Genomic DNA, 9,072 nt, shown 5'->3' on the forward strand with positions numbered 1-9,072 from the left:
TTATAATTGTTTTTCCAGTGTGGAGATTTATCCTTAATTTTAAATTGATTGTAATAAACAATAATTTAATACAGACTTACGTTGTGCTGAGCTAAGCGATACGAATACCGATACTCAACATCTAGACTGTATAATAAACTTAAATACTTTCTACAGTTTTATGTCCCTATCTAATATAGTGTTAATATAATGTGCGTAAGTATTTTTTTTTTAATGTATATTTTAATCGCAAAATAAGAAATAAATTTTCCTTTAATAATTCCATTGGAACTCGCGTTTATTTTAAATTGTTCACATGTGACTATTCACCAAACAAATTAATTTTAAATGTTAAATTCCAAATTAAAAAATAAAAATAAATACACAGTATCATTATGATTATTGATAAATATATTTTGTTGTAGCCCATAATCACCAATAAGATAGATTAATTTTGGAATATTTTACATAATGTAATTATGTAAGCCGTTTTGCTGGCGTGACTGAGAAGTGGACACCTTTTGGTATTTATTTTGTAGTTGAGGCTCTAAAAGTTAACTTCCATGTCAGCTGTCCTTATTTTACCTATATCGTTACTAAATAAAATACATTTTTTCTTCTATAACAGAGGTAAAATCTACAATTTTCCAAAGCTGTTACATAATAACGTAAGGTAATTACAATACATATATGGCTTAAAAATTGATTTAAATTTAGTAATAAGTGAATTCAATTATGTAAGTAATAGAATTTTGTCTTCATATTAAATTATTGTTATTACTAGTATTATCATATTAATAGTATACAACGTATAAAATAATTTAAAAATAAAATAAATGAATATCTATATGTGGTAATTTATTAACACCATTTATCTAGAAATGGGAAATAAAGAAGACGTCACAAAAGAACTGTATAGGAACCTGTAATTTAGATTCTGTAAACATAATATATCCTCATCGATGTAAATATGTGTTACCTAACCATAGTACCAATAGTAATTACATAACACAAAGAAAGAAATTACTTGGAAATTGAGTCCTTTAAATATTATAATAAATATCTAGTGTCGATCGTATGTTCTTGAACTTTAACCATCCATATCACAATATTAAAATCAAACTATTAACGATTTTATACTTATGTATTTAACAACAATTTTAAAGTAATCCAATAAGAAATCGACCAGTTGTTTAAGTGATTGCAATTTTATTCGAACTTTAATGGCTAAAATTATTTATTTAATTGCAAATGTATTTATACATGTTATGATTTCGTAAGATTGACACGGATCTATATAGATACGAATCTGCGGTATTTATTATATAAATCGTACAAATTTAGCCTTCACAGATAACAGATTTAAATCTGACATTCATATTTATTCATATCTGGCATTCATAGATACACATCTATACTTTCGCATAGATCCGAAATCGATATTTGTGATTTGAATTCGACGTTTTGAAAAAACAATTGATAACCGATTCATGGTTGTAGTTTGTTGTAGTTTGTATAAATATAAAAAACAAATTTAAGGGTAAAATAATATGTATAAAGATTGAAAATATTTAACATTATAAAAAAATAATTAATTATATTACTTACTATTTTAATATTATAATATAGTAGATTGTATTGAACCTTATGTTTTAGAATATTCTATTCATAAGCGCAATTTTAGGGAGGCTTGGGGGGCTAAGCCACCCAAAATCAATCATAGCCCCTTCAAAATGGTTTTTATATATCCCCTTCCACCTTTATATATCTCAGGGAGCATACACACAGTACATACATGCAAACTATAATAGCCCCCTCCAAAATTAAAACTCAAATTGCGTCTATGATTTTATTATTTTTTAAACAACACTTTGAGATTTTAAAAGTAATTATTTTCTAATTGATAGGTAATGATCATGCTATATAGATATATATATTAAAATTATAAGTCTCAATTTTTAAATTCCAAACGAATAGCGAAAGATTTTATTTTATAAAGATATGTATGATAGGTATATGTTTTTTTTAATTTTGTGCCCGTTATCGCATTTTGGGGCTGTAAAAATGCTTCAACTTTAAACTTTTAAGGATGTTTTCTATTGGTGTACATCGAGCTATAAAATAAGTATATCATTTTCTTTCAATTTATTTTGGAGGTTATTTTAATTTCCAATTAGACAATTTTATAATAAATATAATGTAAGATTATTACATTTAAAATTATAGTAAATAATAATAATATTTATAGTTTGTATAAAAATTGTAAAATTCTTCCAAAACATAGTATAATTTTAAAATATTTTTTTTATTCGTAGGTTTTATATCATTCTAAAAATATTGAAATTACATTACTATTATTTTACATATAAATTTAAGTAAAAAACCCAACTGTATATCTAAACGAAAAACAACTACTTTTCCTGTGATAATTTTATCTGAAATATTTTGATGCAAAAATATTTCAAATTTAACATATTTATTAATATTAGCAATTCAACTACAAGTTATATTTTTTTTACTGCTTATCCAATTCATTAAAATTTTATTTTTAACTTATTATAAACAAAATAATGTGAACTTGCGTTACATAAATATTTAAATTGAAAATATAGGTAGTGCATTTTTAACTACCTACGCAATAACTTTCAAGTTTTTGAACTTTTAACGAGTACCGTTTGTAAAAAAATTAATTAGTCAAAAAAAATTATGACATTGTATTTTTTATATTTTTTTAATTGATCTAAGATCGGCTATTTGGGAAATTATTTTTCATTAATTGCCAAGCTTTCCTACCTTATCAGCATAAATTTTAAAAAAAACCTACAAAATTGAAAGTTTTATACAGAAAATGCAAATGTATATAAAGTGAGAATTGTACTTAAAAGAAATAATATGAAAATAGTAATGGCTAACCTACGTCACATCTTAGGAATAACTTAACAGGCCCATTTGAATATTCGATCTCTTATTTAGCAGGTTGGTTACGCTTTTTGGCTATATTACCATTTTGTTTTAAGATTTTAGGTACACTTCAATTTAAAGTATTTCAACGTAACACTACGACTTGCTGCAAATCAATTAAACACAAGTACCTGGTAGTAAATTGTATGTATTACGAAATTCATATAATGTAATATATAACTATAGTTTTTTTTCTTATATATAGCATATACATTTAAATATTTATAACATTATTGATACAATTTACGATGATGCGTATAATATTATATGATGTGATTATAATATTATTACCAATCACATTTTTACATAGAATTAAAATTATATTATGTATGGTAACTATCAACTATATTATGTTTGTTTATACGTATATAGTTTTTCACGTTTGCATTAAGTTTATATAATATATGTGCAGTGGGCTGTATGAATGTGGCAGGGTAGTGTGTATGAATGATAGCTTATGCGCCTACAGCCGATTTCGAAATTATAGTATAACTTATACTGTATAAGGTCAAATGGCCAATTCGACTGTGGCCCGTGGGACCACTGTTCATCATCGAAGCCGGTACGATAAATTTGTGATACTCATAATTCATACTATTTTCGGCTAACAATTGTTGAAAAAAAAGTAGTTGTTTGTTAAAATGTACGGGACAAATATTAAAAACCGATCATCGAGCGAATAGATTATTAATTTGTATTAAAATAAATATTAAAAAATTAAATTTCCTTAGGCTTTACGCCTGGGTGGCAGATTCCAATTCCAAGGTGATTGAAGCGACTGGAATCAAGATCTTAATAATTTCACATAGTTACTATGTAAATAAAAAATAACTAAAGAAGTACTTATTATGCTGTACGTTTTAACTTTTAAGTGTGTTTCGTCATTGACTATTATACACTGTAATGGGTGATAGGTGTGGTGTAAATTTGAATTCAATTATAAATGAAAAATATGAGAAAAAAAGATTTATGGAAATCAATGTGTCAGCTTCTATGTCTATAATGTATTTTTATAGTTAATTAATATTACTATATTAGTAATATGGCATGTTTAACTAATGCATTCATAGAAATCATCATATACATTGTATAAAAATTATTATTATTAACTTATAGTTCAATACTGATTTACCTTATATTATAATATTATAACTGTTTGCTAAATAGATCCGTATTATAATAAATATCTTAAAATAAGTCTAAATTATTTGTAATTGTCATTATGTATAGAAAATAATAACATATATAATGGAGAAAAAAAAACATTATTTTTTGCTTTTTTCTAATTCATTAAACTATAATCAACATTTTTCAAACGCTTATAAAACAAATTGTATACGATCAATTATTTATAATTAATTAAATTTAAAACTTTCTTTACGCGGAAAAACATTTTTATAAATGTATTCGAAAAATCGAAAAACAACTAAAAAAGTCAAAAATTTCACATAAAAAATCTTTTTAAAATTATATAATACGTCTAGACTACTATACTAATAAAATATAATAAATATTTTAATTTATTTTTTAATTTAAAGAAACTTCAGTTAGCTATTAATTTTTTGAACTATATAAAATACTAAAATCAATTTTATCAAACTCTTTTTTTTTATTTTTTAGTTTTACCTAATTATTTTGAAAATTATTAAGAACTATATTATTATGTCCCCAAAGTAGTAACAAGCATTTTACTGTACTAAATCGATGAAATAAATAAATACTTGAAAAAAATAGTTTTCTAAATAATCATCACAAATTGACAATTTATTACAAATACATTTGTCGCATTGCTACATAATCTAAAATTCATATTATGCTGTAATATATTACCAATGGGTTATTAGCCTACCCTAACTATTAGTTTACATAAAATAATTTAGGTAAAAGTTGGGACTAATTAAGTATTATGTACACGAGATAAAGTTATACAAATATGTAAATGTACTAGATCTTTTCAACTATAACTATATTAGATATTATATAGCATGATATATGATGAGCGTATAGCCAAATTGAATCAGAATGCAGCCGTGTAATATTATTTCAATTGTATTATTATTATTACTAATATTCATATTACATCCTTCTCTCTTCGTAGTGTATTACTTGTGTTGTAATTGGTGATAAACTTAATATTATGACGTTACGTTTTACACACGAAACTTAAAAATATATCTGTTGCGGCCAACACAAATTACACCATTTTGTGGTAAGTACAGGTATCTGATGAATAAGATAAAAAAAAATGTGAATAGTTAACTTCTATAACTACATTTTGAAGTAATTGCAGTGTTTGTATTAGCTTCTGGAACACTATTACGCTATCTATAAATGGTGGTGCAGTTGTGTGCAACTACCACATCATTGATCGGCGGAACAGCCCTGTTATCGGCACGCATGAAATAAACAATATATTTCCACGTTTATGTGTCAGCAGACACTTTGAGTTGAATTTAATAAAAACAAAATTGTTTTTTTAATATCAACCTTAAAGTTTTTGGGCTTTTTTTTGTTAACGACTAGTTGGAGACGTGAGATGTGCAATGTGTCCCTATATTTCAAAGCTATCAAAGTGTAATAAAAACACGATATAGCCGAAATATATATTTTTTTAAATAGTTTCATTATTTATTTAACAACAATGCATGTTTAGTCAATGTATACGTTAATTTACTGTTAAGTATTTGTAAGCACTTACACTATCAATGCACAGTCGTATCATTCAATGATTACATCAATATTATATTATGGTTTTTAAAACCTATACGACATTTCTCTGGCCCAATAGTTTGTCTTTACAAATTGAAAATACCATAAATATTAAAAAAAATTGTTGATGTGTATTGAATGAAATAAATAAATAATATTTAAGAAAAGCAAAATATCACAGCGTATTTGATGTAAACATTTTTTTAAATAATAAAGATTAATTTTTAAATTGAATAATGACAAAATGGTTGAACCACAATCAAATATTCTCGATTTAAAATATGTTACATAGTTTGTTCAAGTACAAATTGCGAATAATTAAAAATTTTTTTTATGATTTTATAGATCAAAATAATATTTTACGTTTAAAAAATTAATAAATAAATACAGACAAATCTGTTTATGTACCATTTACTTTAAAAAGAACAGAACCCCCACCTGTTCACTTTCAAGGTACTCAAATACCATCATCTTCAAATGTCAAATATCTCGGAATTACCATTGATAAAAGACTAACCTGGGGCCCACACCTTAAACAAAAAAGAAAAACACTCAACAGCCGCCTTCACCTACTTCGTCCGATTTTAAAGTCAAAACTACCAGTGCACATCAAACTTATAATGTATAAATCTCTCTTGCGTCCAATATGGGCATATGCAATCCAAATTTGGGGCTGCGCAAAGCCGTCCCAAATTCGCACGATACAAGCATTCCAGTCCATTACCCTCCGTATGATAACGTCTGCTCCTTGGTTTGTTTCCAACTCTTCACTGCACTCCGACCTAAAAATTGAGTCAGTTGACCAACTAGCCACCAAAAACTACAGATCCTTCTACTTCAAACTACCTTCCCATGCTAACCCGTTAGTATCACAAATCTCATCTACTCAACCCATAAATCCCATCCATAGGCTCAAAAGAAAATATTGCAGAGATTTGTTAATCTAAAATAAATTCACGTTGGGTTCCATCACTGGTTGGCCTCCCTCTTCAAGTTATTCAAGTTAAAAATGTACATAAATTATCAAATTTACTTATTGTGATGTTAAACACAGATTGTAAATATTTCATTTTTCAAAAAAAAAAAAAATTATCAATATATAAATCATTATAAGTAATGCTTTTAATTCATAATATTTTAGTTAAAACAAAAAAAAAAACAAAATTGGTAAATTCGAAATGAAAATAATCGTGTTTTGCTTCGAATACAATTAAGAACGTAACAAATTTCGAGTGCAGTTCATCGGTAGGTAGGTAAGTAGGTACTATAATAACTACTATATAATATGGTGGGGTTATTCGTGATATATAGTAGTAACGTCTTCAAAATACTTAAGTTCTCAGTTATTATCATGGTATTGACGTGCACCTAATTAATTAGCGAAATCGAAACGATATGCGAGAAATTACAAGTCACCAAAAACGTACCATATCCTAGGGCCAATCGCAGTCGCTAAACTTACGATATAGGTACGATATATATATATATATATAGCTAAAGTCTTACGTGAATAAATACGCAATACACATACGTTTCGCAGTCCTGTGAGTGCTTAACCGAGTACAACACAATGCACCATCCGTATCAAAATATATACATACGTTATTTTGAAAGTTTATTTCCCAGAACCCGCAGAGCGTACATCAACTTTTGTCTAGCTCGCGTAAATTTTAGAACAAAATAAAAAGTAGGTATATACGTTATAATATGTACCCACATGCTCCAGGCACGTTACAGTTTCATCCCTAATCAAACGCTCTCTCCCGTCGTCGTTCGTTCGTCTACCATCGACTTTCGTTCTCGTTTCAGTGTACCGTGAACACTTATAGAAAATCATGACGACGATAATAATAGTAGTTTGGTAGTTGGCGTAGTGGACGGTCGTGTATATAGAACGGCTGCTGTCGTAGACGTATACCAGTATAATACTACTGTCTACTACTAAGTTGTGGCGTAAGAGTCGTATTCGTCCTCGTCTTGCAAAACGTACAGTTATGAATGGCTGAACAGTAATAGTAGGTGGTATTATAGACTTGTAAAGTATATAGGTGTAGGTACAAAACGGGAATTCATTCATCCTGGCATAACACGGGCGTCCGGTCCGACCGTAAACAAACTACAAAGGTTTTCGAGTATAATGATATAATGTTATATAATATAATATATTATTATTACATCGTTGCAAAACAACAATAATACGCACATCTTTCTTTATTATAATGTGCGGCGCTCAAAGCATCGCGCATTATAATTAAATTATAATCGTGTTCACCGTGGGTTGTTTTGTTACTGCGAACTGATCGGTTGAACAATTCCCAAAAATATATCCATAAACATCCAGGTACGGCATTTAGTCGAATATAACATTTATAGTATACCTATTTATATAGTTTTTCCTGCATATCAAATAGGAAACAGTTGAAAGTTTTGAAAAAAATTAAACAGTTGAATTTAGCCGATTCGAGGTTAAAAGAACCAATTAGTAAATGCGAGTTATTTAAGAATCTTATAATAATATTGTGATATTTATGAAGTACAAAAATGGTTTAGTTAAAAATATTAATTAAAATACTTTTAATTTTATTCAATAGCTAGGTATACTAAAATAGTTGATAAAATGGCTACCTATATATAGCATATATCTAATATATTATATGGATATTGTTATTTGCTGACATAAAATCGTTCATCTCAATAAATTAGTTTAAATATTTTCATTCGTATAGTGGTGGTTTAGATAACCCAGCACGTGATTCATATACCACTCAATACTCATTGGTATATTTATACATTAAGGACGCACTTTAAGTTCAGCCAAATGGCATTTATAATTACATAAATTAATTTACCTGTAACGATTGTAGGTGACGTAAATTACCATAGCCCGCAGTATATAATATACACTCTGCTGCAGTGCCTACAAAAGAATAATTTGTAACTATACGACTCATTGTTATTTTTATTATTACGTACCTACCATTTAAATTTTGCAGTCAACTGTAAAACAAAATGTACTTAGTTTAATCTCGAGTTTAGCGTCATTAATCATAAAACACATTTAATAGGTATTATCAGCAGAAACCATTATCTGGATGAGAGATTAGAAAAAATAATGAATCTTTCCAATGTAAGATATGTTTCACAACGACAAATTGGCTATTTTTACAACTAGTAGCCAGAAAATCAGAACTTACAGCGATGACAACAACTGGTGTCCAGTTAAAAATGATTTATTTCACTAATATTATCATAATGTTATAGTTTTGTAGCTGTTGACTATTACCTATAACTCTTTTTCGTTAGGCAGTACTCTTATTGTATGCATCGTCCTAGTGTCGAATGTGAAGTACGTGAAGTTGTACTTTTTTTGAAAATATTACGAGTTAATACATATTAATGATTTTATGGTTTGACTTAATGAAT

The sequence above is a fragment of the Rhopalosiphum padi genome, chromosome 2 (assembly GCF_020882245.1).
Source record: "Rhopalosiphum padi isolate XX-2018 chromosome 2, ASM2088224v1, whole genome shotgun sequence".
NCBI lineage: Eukaryota > Metazoa > Arthropoda > Insecta > Hemiptera > Aphididae > Rhopalosiphum > Rhopalosiphum padi.